We start from the raw sequence: 13,716 nt of genomic DNA, 5'->3' as shown, positions 1-13,716 counted from the left end.
AGGTGTTCAGTAAGAGGCAAGCTGCTTTTTCTGGAAGTGTAGGTGGGCAAAGGGGTTTTCACAGCATAAATATAAATACAGATAGAAGTTTATTCCTTTTGGGTATTGTCCTCACATTAGAATTCATGTGTAAACTTTCAACTCCTGTCTCATTTGCAGAGAGGATAGACCAGGGCCTTTGTTAAATATAACTTAAGTTTTAGCTTGAAAGTAGAATGCTGATCCCAGCGTAATGACAGCAGTTTAGCACATGAGGGAGATAGCTAACCTAGCCAGACTAGGTTTTTAAGACTTGAAATAAAAACTATAGGAGTATAATTGGTAACAGGATTGTTTCATTGCTGGTCCAAAGGATAGTGGTTTTTATTTTTTAAAGCCTTGGATCAGTCAGTCTTAAACCATGATGGAGGAGTATATCAGCCTCATAAGTGATAAATTGTTGAAAAATTAAATAATATGTAGAGAAATTTTTAAATAATTTTTTAATTAAGCAAAACATTTCAAAACACTGGGTTTATTTCTGGGAAAGATGACAATGTATAATTGTATAATGTATAATACCGATTCTTTTAGAACCCAGGTTTACATGGCTGGTCTTCTGGCTTGCATAATACTTTCGACAAGTTGAGTTTTCCTAAACACATAGGCAAGTTAGGTAGTTTAATACAAGGATGCCTCCAGGTAACAGCAGCTGGAATTGTTGATTTCACTCTTACTTTTCCTATAGCATGTATCTCTTGTTTATACCTATCCTTCTCTCCACCCCACTTTTTATTTTTTACAGCTACCATGAATATAACACTGCTTATTAGTTCATGGTCTTTGGCTTAAGACTGTCACTGACATTGTCTACTGACTTCTATTTTATTAACCATATTTCACTTTTTTCAAAAAATTTGATTCCTACATGTACTCATAACTCTCTTGGGGAGAATAAAAACAAAGGGCTGACGTTTTAAGTATTGTGCTGTTCATAAACTGCTTAGAAGCTAAATAAAAAGAAAAGGAATCAAATCATTTAATAGCGCCATCTTTTTACTTTGGGGGAAAGTGGTCTAAGCTAGTGGCTAAAATGTTTTTAAATATATTGGTATGTTGTATTTACTTGTTTCATTCTTTTCATGATTACTTCAAACTTGTATAAATAAAAGTATTTTCTCATCTGTTTTCAGGCGTTGAAAATAATTGAAGAATGAAGAGGACATAATATCAAGCAGAGTCATTCACTGACTATAACCTCTACCCCCTGGGAATTGTAGAATTATAACCTTTTTTTAATGTATAAATTATACCTGGCCTGTACAGCCGTTTCCTACCCACTCTTCTTGTAAACTCTGCTGCTTCCCAACACAACTAGAGTGCAATTTTGGCGTCTTAGGAGGGGGAAAAATGACAGTTTACAACTGTGGTCCTATTTATTACACAGTTTGTCTTTCGTGTCTTAAATTTAGTCTTCATTGTGCCAAGCTAACTGTACCATATAGGATTGTGCTTTTTGTACTTGGTTTTTTGTGTGTGTGTTTGTGTTTTTTAATCTCAGTTTAAGTTACGTAGCTGCTACTGCTTCTTATTTTTCTTTTCTTAGTAAAATGTCTTCCTTACTTTAGGGAAAATGGAACATTTAGATTAAATGTCATAAATTTCACCACTTAAAACACTACATGCCCACAAAATATATCAGGTCAGTACTGTACTTTAAAATCCCTTGAAATGATTTCAGAGTTAAATTTTGTATTGTGTCTGAAGTTTGCTTCTGAAAACTACTGTTTGAGCACTGAAACCTTAAAACTGCATAACGAGGCATTTGAGACTGAGCACGGCTACTTAATTCTCTTCATGAAATGCCTGTTGCTGAATTATCTTGAATAGAAATACCTTAAAATATCAAAAGCAAATCTCCGTTTAAGAAAGAGGTTTTGGAGAAGGAATTCTGTTTCTCTTCCCAGTTCTATAATCAACATGGCGTGATGGAATGAAAACACTCTGCTTCATTCTGGTGAGCCTGCTAATTAATATAAGAATTGGACAGATACTAATTTGTCATCTTAATATAGTGAAATGAATTAAGATACTACAGGATTAAACAGCATTTATATTGTTAACTACTGTATTGGTTGATCTAAATTTATAACCAGTGGAAATTGAGAAAAAGTATGGAAGAACTTAACGGTAAGCTTATAAATCTGTAGGTGAATTTTGGTCTGAAATCCCTGAGGTGTTTTTAACCTGCTACACTAAGTCATATACTGTAATTTATTTCTCGTTTAGTTGGTCTAGAAATAGTAAAGTGCAAGTCACTAATAATCCTCAAAGAAATTTTATTGGCTATAGCCCATAATTTTGTAATTCGTACTAAGTGTATCCGTTTTTGCCACTTTTTCCTCAGCTGATTAAACGACGTCAAAATATTACTTTCGGAAGCTCTAAATGTAATAGGGAGAGAGATTTCAATATTTGCTTCATCTGTGTGTGGGGTGACTATACCTATGTTAGCAGAAATTTGCAGAGAAGGACGATTTAAGGTGATTCAGTCAGTACAGAAAGTTGGAAAATTCTGTGTTAGGATCTTGCTGGCAGAATTAACTTTTTGAAAAAGTTTTATACACAGATATTTGTATTAAATTTGGAGCCATAGTCAGAAGACTCAGATCATAATTGGCTTATTTTTCTATTTAACTATTGTAATTTCCACTTTTATAATAGTTTTGATTTAAAAGATAAATTTATTTATTTATTTTTTTAACAGTCAAAAGTCCTTGTTGTTGTAGTCTGCAACCTTTAAAATGATTGTGTTGCTCTTCGGATTGGTCAAAAGAAACACTCCAGAAATTGAGATGAAAACTTGGTGTGCAGCAAGATTGAAGTAATACAGTTAACTAAAAAAAAGTGCTATAGCCTAATTTTGGTGATAGTTTTCTAAATGGAGAAATATTGGACTGCATTCACATAGACACTGATATTTTGTTTTCAAAAGAAAGCTTGCTTCTTTGGCAGTATTAAATGAAGTAGAATTTTTTTTCTCTTTCATCTGAACATTACGGTAGTTTCATTCTTGTAAGATGTATCACGGGTATTGGTGCTGTGTAACAAACAATTGTATCTAGCATGTGGTTCAGAATACACAATGTTAGGGTTTTTTAAATATCGAAGTGGTTCTTTTCTATTTATAATTTCAGACTTTCACAAAGTGTACAAAGAATTTCATAAATTAGTTTTCAGTGAACTCTTTTTGCTATGGTAGGTCATTAAACAGCATTTACTCTTACAAATGAAAATTTCTGATCATCTAGAACATTGACGCTTACTTCAATTAGCGGTGTCTTTTTTTTTTGACTGAATATTAACGTTCCTCTGAATGGTATTGATAAATGGTTCAGAAGAGAAACTCAGTGAAATAAAAGAGTAATATTTATTCATGGTGATCAATTAAATTATTTGCCTAACTTAAGCAAGCTACTGTTCGTAACTTTCAATTTGACATAAGGTGACAGAAAAGAATCTGAGTATACCTGTGGAATATGTTGGTTTATTTTCAGTGCTTGAAGATACACTCAAAGATAATTGGTTTGGGAAGACGCCATATAATTTTTAAGTTTTAAGTTAACCTGCATGCTGTAAATGTGTTTTATGTTTAAATAAAGAGGAAAAATTTTTTGAAATGTAATAACTTTCTTAAAATTTATTTGATGAAGTATTAGGTTGATTTTATAGGACTAAGTGGCCTTTTGTCTTGCAGATGGTGACTAAAATGTTATATTCGTATATATTTTGTTTCCTAATGTATTGCATACTCTTTGGACAGTGGGTATTAAATATGTAGGCTGAAAAATTAAGAGCCAGAAGTGAATCCTCAGTCTCACCTATGTTATTTAGTGTAGCCTCCCTACATGGTTCTGTTGATCTGAGCCCGATTGTTTCATTAACCTGTATAAGAAGTGTTTGTTTTTTCAATATTTACTCAGTGGTCCTCAGTGGTCATTCAGGCCTAGCTGGAGAAAACTAAAAGACTATTCATGAATTCTAGTGGTGATTTGGCTTTTTGTTGGGGGTAGGGGAGAGGGATAATATTTTTAAATTCCAAATGTTTAATCACATATAAAAGCATATAGTAAATAATGAAGATCCAAGTACCTATCACTCAGTTTCAACAATTAATCAGCTCATGGCTAATCTTCATCTTATTTCATCCATAACCCCACTTGTGTGTCCCCTCCCCTTATTATTTTGAAGCAATCCCAGATATCATATGTATTTATACATAAATATTTCAGCATATATATTAAAATACATACTCCTTAAAACACACAAATACCATTATCACACACAAAAAATAATTTCCTCAACAAAATTTCAATGTTTATAAACTGTTTGAATCCAGATCCAATTAAAATCCATATATTGCAGTAGTATCCCCTCCCATTTTTTTTTTCCCTAATAGTTTATGAGGAAAAGAGGAAAATTCCCAAATTTTGCTGATTGCATTCCTTTGATACTAACTCTGTCCTTGGTATTTCCTGTGAATTTATTCTGGATCCAGAGACTTCAGATTCAGATTTTTGTTTTTGTTGGGATGGGGGCAGCATTACTTCATAGGTGGTGTGGTACTCTTCCATCAGGTGGCACATAATGTCTAGTTCTTACTGGGTTATAAGCTGCCATTGATGATCAGTCCCTTTATCCATCAATTAATTAGGGGTTACAGAATGGCAATTTTTTTTTTTTTTAAAGATTTTATTTATTTGACAGAGCGAGAGCAGGAACACAAGCAGGGGGAGTGGGAGAGGGAGAAGCAGACTTCCTGCCGAGCAGGGAGCCTGATGTGGGACTCGATCCCAGGACCCTGGGACCATGACCTGAGCCGAAGGCAGACGCTTAACGACTGAGCCACCCAGGCGCCCCAGAATGGCAATATTCTAATTTGGTAATTCCTTCACTTGTTGGTTGCGATTGAGAACTTTGCCTTCATCTATTTGATTACCCAGTGGTATAGTTTGTATAGGAAAAACAGGATAAATGATTGATTCTTTTCCTTTACTTGAAAGTTTCAAAATGATCATTTCATTATCCTCATCCAGTGGACCAGTTGTGCCTTTTTTCCTTGTTTTTGTATGTTATTTGGTTATTATCTTTTAAGAGTGCTCTATGAGCCTCCGTCATTTTTCCCTTTCATGGAGAGATTTAAATGGAAACAGATTCTTAATAAGGTTATCTCCTAACTGGACACTGATGCAGTCTGTCTTATCAGGGCCTCCAGTGTGCTAACCACTTCTGTCTCATCCAGCTCAATAAGCTTAACAGTGTCGATGTGATGTTCTGTGGAATGACCAGATAATCCAGATCACTTCAAACTTAGGACAGAGGGCAGGAGAGTTAACATGGCCCTGGAGCAAAATTGTACGTGTATGTTGTCTGCTACATGTGAATGTAAACTGCTTTTGGTCCTCCTGTAATCTGAAGGGAGCACATTATATACTGATTTGGCTGGTAGGTGTGGGAAGGGAGGGCACAGCAGTTTCAGAGGCTTCTGTTTGCCTTTGGCATAGCCTGTATCCCACAGGCCAAAGTTGCATGTGGGGAGTCCTGCCACTTATTGAGTATGTCAATTCTAGTTACACATGCAGAGACAGGGAAATGACCCAAGAGATGAGCCTGCAAAGCATATGCATTTTTTTTTAACTATTCTATACATTACTCTGCTCCTCATGATAAGTGTACTCTTTAATCCCCATCACCTCTTTCATTCACCTCCCCTCTGGTAACCAGCAGTTTGTTCTCTATGGTTAAGAGTCTGTTTCTTGGTTTGTTCTCACTCTTGTATTTCCTTGTCTCGTTAATGTTCTTGAGTTCCACATACGAGTGAAATCATATTGTATGTGTCTTTCTGACTTCACTTAGCATTATACTCTCTAGATCCATCCATGTTGCAAATGGCAACATTTCATCGCTTCCTGGCCTTTTGGCTAAGATCAAGTGTAGTATCTGTTCTTATCAGTTTTCATTCTTTTTTATGGATAGATAGGTAATACTCTATTATATACATATGTACACACATGCACACGGTATCTTTATCCATCTATCATTGGACACGGGCTGTTTTCATAGTTTGGCCATTGTAAATAGTGCTGCAATAAACATAGGGGTGCATGTATCCTTTGAATTAATGTTTTTGTAATTTGGGGATAAGTACAGTATGATTACTGGATCATAGGATAGTACTATTTTTAACATTTTGAGGAACCTCCATACTGTTTGCATTCTCACCTACAGTGCAAGAGCATTCCTTTTTCTCCACATCCTCACCAATACCTGTTTTCTTGTGTCTTAATTAGCCATTCTGATAGGTGTGAGGTGATCCCTCATTGTGGTTTTGACTTGTATTTCCCTGATGATGAGTGATGTTGAGCATCTTTTCATGTGTCTGTTGGCCATCTGGATGTCTTTAGAGAAATGTCTTCTGTACATTTTTAAATTGGATTATTTTTTAAGTGTTTTTAAGGGTTTTTTTTTTAAGATTTATTTTTAGAATGAGCAAGTGGGGGGAGAGGCAGAGGGAAAGAATCTCAAGCAGACTGACTCCCCACTGAGGCAGTGCTCAATCTCAAGACGCTGAGATCATGACCTGAGCCAAAAACAAGAGTCAGACACTTAATTGAGCCACCCAGGCGCCCTGTATCAGTTCTTTATGTATTTTGGATGCTAACCCTTTATCAGATATGTCATTTGCAAATACCTTCTCCCATTCAGTATATTGTCTTTTAGTTTTGTCTACTGTTTGCTTTCCTGTGTAGAAGCTTTTTATTTTGATGCAGTGCCAAAAGTTTATTTTTGCTTTTATTTCCCTTGCCTTAGGAGACTTAACTAGAAAGATGTTGTTATCGCCAATGTCAAAAGAAATTACTGTGCTCTCTTCTAGGATTTTTATGACTTCATGTCTCATTTAGGTCCTTAATCCATTTTTGAGTTTATTTTTGTGTGGTGAAAGACAGTGTCCAGTTTCATTCTTTTGCATGTAGCTGTCCAGTTTTCCCAACACCGTTTGTTAAAGAGACTGTCTTTTTCCAATTGCATATTCTTTCCTCCTTTGTTGAAGATTAATTGACCATATAATTGTGGATTTATTTCTGGGTTTTCTAGTCTGTTTCATTGATCTGTGTGTCTATTTTTGTGCCAGTGCCATACTGTTTTGATTGTTGCTGCAGCTTTGTAATATAATTTGAAGTCTGGAATTGTGATATATCCAGTTTCGTTTTTCTTTTTCAAGATTGCTTTGGCTATTCAAGGTCTTTTGTGGATCCATACAAATTTTATGATTGTTCTAGCTCTGAAAAATGCTGTTGGTATTTTGATAGGGATTGCATTACATTTGTAGATTGCTTTGTAGCATAGACATTTTAACAATATTCTTCCAACCCATTAGCATAATGCAGTTATAATATGGGCACTTACATATACATTTATAACTTGGCCAACACTTCTGTTATTTATTTATTTATTTAATTTACTTGACGGGAGAGAGCACAAGCAGGGGGAGCAGAAGAGGGAGAAGCAGGGTCCCCACTGAGCAGGGAGCCCGATGCAGGGCTCGATCCCAGGACTCTGGGATCATGACCTGAGCCTAAGTCAGACGCTTAACCAACTGAGCCATCCAGGCACCGCCCAACACTTCTGTTATTATTACTGTGCCTATATATGCACCCCTCCCGCCATGATGATGCTTCAGATTTCTGGGTGTCAGTGTCAACCCCGACCTGTGTCCAGTAGCCCTCCCTCAAAATATTCAGGTATCCCTATCCCCCTTTCTCTGTTGTACAGTTCTGAATAAATGACCTTAATTCCTTTTGGGGCCAGATGGGCAATTGTTTTAGTCTGTGCATGCTTGTGTTGCTGCCAGGTCCTTCCTTCTGGGTTCGCAACCTCTTTATTGTGTGTTCTGAGTTGGAAAACTGGCTTGGCTAACTGGGGAAAGGGTTGTGACTTTATTAGGGCAACCACCCTCAGCTTCCTTGTCGCCTTCCATCAATATCCTGCTGGTAAAAACTGCCCATATATGTTGCCCCTAGACATACTGTATTCTGTTAGTCATATCTATAATTCTCTGAGTCCAGTCTCCTCGGCTGCCAGGCCAGCCCTGTTGCACAGTATGATGGTTGTATTCATCTGTCTTCTGGTAGTTAGGCACCACCACCTGGCCTTTATATTGGAGAAGGTGGGGAGAATTTCATCCCCTCCATTGAATCTAGTTCTATAACAGCCTCATTTACCATCAGGCATCAGTTCTACCTTACAGAAGAGAGCCACTGCTGAACTTTTTACCTTAACCAAGTGATTGCCAATGATACATGTAGATATTTTGTATCCCTCATATGTGAGGAGGGCACTTCACCACTGTTATTCTCCCCTAAAACTCCTCACCCCAGTCTAATTGTGAGAAGAACACCAGACAAACCAATTAGAGGATCATTCTACAAAATGCTAACCAGTACTCTTCCAAAGTGTCATGGTCATGAAAAACAAGGAAAGACAAACTGTCAAAAATCACAGGAGACTAAGGAGACTTGACAACTAAATGCAGTGTGGTGTCCTAAGATTGGATCCTGGAACAAAAAGATAACCAGTGGAAAACCTGGTGAATAAGGAACATAACAATTTCTTAGTTTTGATGCAATGGTGATGTAAGATGTTAACAGGAGAAACTGGGTAGAGGGTATAAGGGAATTCCCTCTATTACCTTTACAACCTTGTAAATCTAAAATTATTCTGAGATAAAAGGTTTATTTAATAATTTATAAAGCCACAGGAAATGGAGATGACAGCAATAACATTCTGGAAACTGGAAAGCAAAACTTAGCAGACCCCAGAAACCTGACTCCTAAGCCAACAGTGGGGAATGCCAAGAAGCAACCCAATATCCCCCCCATAGAACTCCCAAACGTTATGAATATGACATCAGGTACCAGCGGGAGGAGCCTGAATATAGGATTAGTTGAAAGTATTTAGGACTTTAAATTTGATCCCCAGATGGGGTCTTCAATACTACGCAGCTTGGCAACTGCCTCTCCAACATCCCTGCATAAGCCTGTGTGTTTATTTAGAAGGGATAAAACAGAGGGTCTCTATACTAGGAAACACCAGGAAGAGCTGAGGGTAAGGTGACCTACTGAGGAGTAAGGAGCATGCCAATTATCAATTTATTGCCTCTCATCCCCAAATTCACCCTTAGTTGCTATTAGGGGTTGAATTGTGCACCCCCCCCTTCAATTCTTATGTTAAAGTCCAAACCCCTAGCACCTTAGAATATGACCTTACTTGGATAATGGGGTCTTTTCAGAGGTAATGAAGTTAAAGGTCACCAGAGTGTCTCTTAATCCACTATGTCTGGGGTCCTTATAAAAGACTAATTTGACACAGAGGGAAGATGGTGTGAGGAGACACAGGAAGAACACAGTCATCTACAACCCAAGGAGAGGTCTGGCATAGATCCTTCCCTTGGCCCTCAGAAGGAATCAACTCTGCCAACACCCTGATTTTGGACTTCAGCCTCCTCAGTTGTGAGACCATAAATTTCTGTTAAGTCAGTCAGGCTGTGGTACTTGGTTATGGCAGCCCTAGCAAACTAATACAATTGGCTACACTACAGGATTGAGCTGGACCCTTCAAGCATTTTTCCTTTTCTCCTTTCTCAGCTGGCATGCTTTCGTTTGCTTTTTCTTGTTTTTTTTTTTTTTTTTTAAAGATTTTGTTTATTTATTTGAGACAGAGAGAATGAGAGACAGAGAGCATGAGAGGGAGGAGGGTCAGAGGGAGAAGCAGACTCCCTGCCGAGCAGGGAGCCCGATTCGGGACTCGATCCCGGGACTCCAGGATCATGACCTGAGCCGAAGGCAGTCGCTTAACCAACTGAGCCACCCAGGCGCCCTGCTTTTTCTTGTTAATACCATCCAGTTGTTAGTGGTGTGTTTGTTGTGGTTTTGGGTGGAGACATCCAGTGGCTCTTAGCTCCAGGGTACACAGTCTCTAAGTGAGCTTGCAGCCCTGGCCATGTGACTGCCTCTCTGGTGGCCGGTGAATGGACTTCCAAAGGCCTGATTCCCTCTGTGAACCTGCCTGCCCTTCAGCCTCATGGAGAGGCATTTCCTGCTCACCTATCCTCTGGAGGAGGGGTGTGCTAGGCTCACCCCTCTTGTATCCCAGGGATATATGGTTCTTCCCAGTGCCAGTCATGGTTCCCTGCTTGCCTGGGAACCCTAGAAAACTTCACCATCCAGTGGACTGCAGTCACACCTTCGCCAATGAGATCTGAATCCCAGACATGGGGGAGGGGCCCCCTTCAAGGTTTGTGTCTTTCTTGGGTACTCTCCCTTAGCCCTAGAGTGTTCTTTGAAGTTGTCTGTACCCATTTATACTTAATCCCTTTGGACCATGACTGATACAGAAAGTAATATGAAAGTTTATAATTATTATTTAAAACTTCAGCCCTTTTCCCCTCACTTGGCTACCTGAATGCTGGCAGCCAGGCTTATGCTCCCCATCCAGAAGATAAGATTCTTCTGTGAAAAATTTGACAGCTGATACTGAGGGTACCCAAGGAAGCAGTTTCAGAAATGTCAGTCAAGAAATCTTACTTACATGAACTAATTGCTTCCAGTCAGCTTCTTTGTGTCGCCATCTTAAATATGTACAGGCAACCAAGGATCATCAGGCATTTGAGGAAAGCCTTTAAAGTGAAAGGATCAAAACAGGGGCGCCTGGGTGGCTCAGTCGTTAAGCGTCTGCCTTCGGCTCAGGTCATGAACCCAGGGTCCTGGGATCGAGTCCCACATCGGGCTCCCTCCTCGGGGGGAAGCCTGCTTCTCCCTCTCCCACTCCCGCTGCTTGTGTTCCCGCTCTCGCTATCTCTGTCTCTGTCAAATAAATAAATAAAATCTTTAAAAAAAAAAAAAGGATCAAAACAAACAAATTTTAAAAATAATAGGGAGAGGGGCACCTGGATGGCTCAGTCGGTTAAACGGCTGCCTTCGGCTCAGGTCATGATCCTGGGGTCCTGGGATCGAGCTCCGCGTCCGGCTCCCTGCTCGGTGGAGAGCCTGCTTCTCCCTCTCCCACTCCCCCTGCTTGTGTTCCTGCTCTCTCTCTCTCTCTCTGTCAAATAAATAAATAAAATCTTTAAAAAAAAATTAACAATTAAAAAAAATAAAAAGTGGGTCTATGAAGGGAGAAGGGAACATTTTAAAGAGCTACCACTAGGGCGCCTGGGTGGCTCAGTTGGTTAAGCGACTGCCTTCAGCTCGGGTCATGATCCTGGAGTCCCTGGATCGAGTCCCGCATCCGGCTCCCTGCTCGGCAGGGAGCCTGCTTCTGCCTCTGACCTTCCCCCCTCTCATGTGCTCTCTCTCTCTCATTCTCTCTGTCTCAAATAAATAAATAAAATCTTTAAAAAAAAAAAAAAGAGCTACCACTAATATTCTCAGGTTTTGAAATAATAAAAAAGTTTGTCTCCACTAAAAAAGAAACAAACAGGGGGCCTGGGTGGCTCAGTCATTAAGCGTCTGCCTTCAGCTCAGGTCATGATCCCAGGGTCCTGGGATTGAGCCGCGCATCGGGCTCCCTGCTTCGCGGGGAGCCTGCTTCTCCCTCTCCCCTTCCCCCTGCTTGTGTTCCCTCTCTCGCTGGTCTCTCTCTGTCAAATAAATAAATAAATTAATTAATTAAAAAAAAAAAGAAACAAAAAACCAAGGGACCATAAGAAAAAAATATTCAGAAAACAAAAAGTCTTCACTACTTGAGAGGAGGAGAGGTTAGGTGGGGGTGTGTGTGTGTGTATGTGTGATGAAGAGGGTTCACTCCTCATCTTCCATAGTGACAACTGATAATGCTTAACCATGAATAATCAAGAAGTAGCAGGGATTTGGAGATGAAAAAAATGAAAGTGGCTGCTTCTGGAGAGTGGCAAACAGGTAAGGTGGACCAGGGAACCCTTTTTTTGTTTTGTTTTGATTTGGGGGTGGGGGAACCACTGCTTTTTTTTTTTTTTTTAAGATTTTATTTAAAATCTGAGCAAGGAGCCCGATGTGGGACTCGACCCCAGGACCCTGGGATCATGACCTGGGCCGAAGGCAGCTGCTTAACAGACTGAGCCACCCAGGCGTCCTGGAACCACTGCTTTTTGAAACAAGTTTTCTAAAGCATGTTTGACTTTTCAGGGCTCAGCTTGGTATTCTGTCTTCAGTGGCTCTCCTTTGAAGAGGGCTTTGGATGCTAGTCCCAGGTTCTTGACCTAACAGAATTTAACTTACTCATTTGTAGAACAATGCATTGTCATTTGAAAACCTCAAGGTGACTCTTCCATCTCTTGTTGCTCTATCATTCTTTGATGCCAAGTAACCTTTTCTAGAGTTAAAAAAAAATCTGGTGCCTGCTTCAGCAGCACATATACTAAAAATTGGAATGATACACAGAAGATTAACATGACCCCCTGTGCAAAGATGACATGCAAATTTATGAACATTCCAAATTTTTTAAGTAAAATATTTCTCTGAGTTCAAATATATATAAAAACAAATGTAAATAGATATATCTCACATCTGAAGGGTTTATTTTAAATTAAGCCTTCATAATCACTGACTATATATGAAAACAAATCCACAAGTTCTCTCAAATGGAAATAAACATTTATTGAAAGTACTTCTTTATTAAATAAATGCTCCAAATTTTGAAAATTTAGAAGTTTGTCTTATTGTGGTAAGATGCACATAAAATTTACCATTTTAATCATTTTTAGGTGTACAATTCAGTAGTGTTGGAAGAGAAGTGCTTTTTAAAGAAAATGTATGCAAAAATTAGCTCAGGATTGGAATTATTTGTGTCATGACCTACACCAAAATATTTAATGTTCCTCATTTCATATTAGCTTGATGAAATAATGTTAACATTATAAACTTTCAAATGTCTCCACTGTAGGTAAGATTAGAACCTATGAGAACTATTTAAAATATTCAAGAAATTAACTCATTTTTTCACCCACTTAAGAGTCATTTGGGGAGCCATTTGAAATAAAAAGTAGTGTAACTAAATCTAAGCAATTCCAAATAAACGCCCATTGTTTCTTGAGAGACAAGACATCACCAGTATGAGCTACAGAAAACACCCACGTTAACATCTTGGATATATTATTTTCTCGCTGAATAAAAAGTTAGGCACACAGCTTTTCTATACAATAACTGGGATTGTGCACAGTCCCCCTCCACACTGCTCTGAAAATGAACTTTTGTTTTATGCAGATGTAGGCGAATTAGAATGAACAAAAGGCACACATTTGAAGGCTGAGAACATTCAACTGAAAAGGAAAAACAGATTTTTCTTCCATGAGACAGGAGACCAGATGTAACTGGTTTACAGACTGTTCTGCAGCGGGCAGGTTAGAAGGTTCCAGCTGTCCTGTCTTTGAAAGTGGCGGTCTACCAGCAAGTATTTTCTAACTGCTCCTGCCAAGGTTGCCGACATGGCCTATCTGAAAGAATAAACGGAAGAAGTCGAACCTCCTTCTGGTCTCCTCTGGCCCAGCATCAGTGTCGGGGACCAACTTCTGCCCACACCCACTATCGCAATAGCTCGCGCATGTTAAGGTCTGAGCCATTTGCTAGAGGATGGGGCCCACAGGGAGCTGATGGGGCTGGGAAAGTGCTGCAGATCTTTTCACAGAACTTATGGGAGAGGGAG

The 13,716-nt window shown here is 39.0% G+C and overlaps 1 protein-coding gene, 1 non-coding gene and 1 pseudogene across 2 annotated transcripts in view; all 3 read left to right on the top strand.

The window, feature by feature from the left end:
- KIF5B (kinesin family member 5B) overlaps nt 1-4,018 on the top strand; it is a 47,188-nt gene extending 43,170 nt beyond the window's left edge. Inside the window, exon 26 of the mRNA XM_081820820.1 lies at nt 1,173-4,018. The gene's annotated coding sequence lies outside the window, so the exon portion shown is untranslated. The remainder of the gene's footprint in view (nt 1-1,172) is intronic.
- A 1,922-nt stretch (nt 4,019-5,940) lies between these two features.
- On the top strand, nt 5,941-6,068 carry LOC115941209 (U2 spliceosomal RNA; annotated as a pseudogene).
- A 6,340-nt stretch (nt 6,069-12,408) lies between these two features.
- Nucleotides 12,409-12,517, top strand: LOC115941212 (U6 spliceosomal RNA). Its single transcript, XR_004075963.1, has one exon. It is a non-coding gene; the product is annotated as a U6 spliceosomal RNA (small nuclear RNA).
- The last annotated feature ends 1,199 nt before the right edge of the window (nt 12,518-13,716 follow it).

This window comes from Leptonychotes weddellii, chromosome 5 (genome assembly GCF_054177405.1).
Source record: "Leptonychotes weddellii isolate Sample4059 chromosome 5, ASM5417740v2, whole genome shotgun sequence".
Classification (NCBI taxonomy): Eukaryota; Metazoa; Chordata; class Mammalia; order Carnivora; family Phocidae; genus Leptonychotes; species Leptonychotes weddellii.
This window is presented reverse-complemented; position numbering and strand designations above follow the sequence as displayed.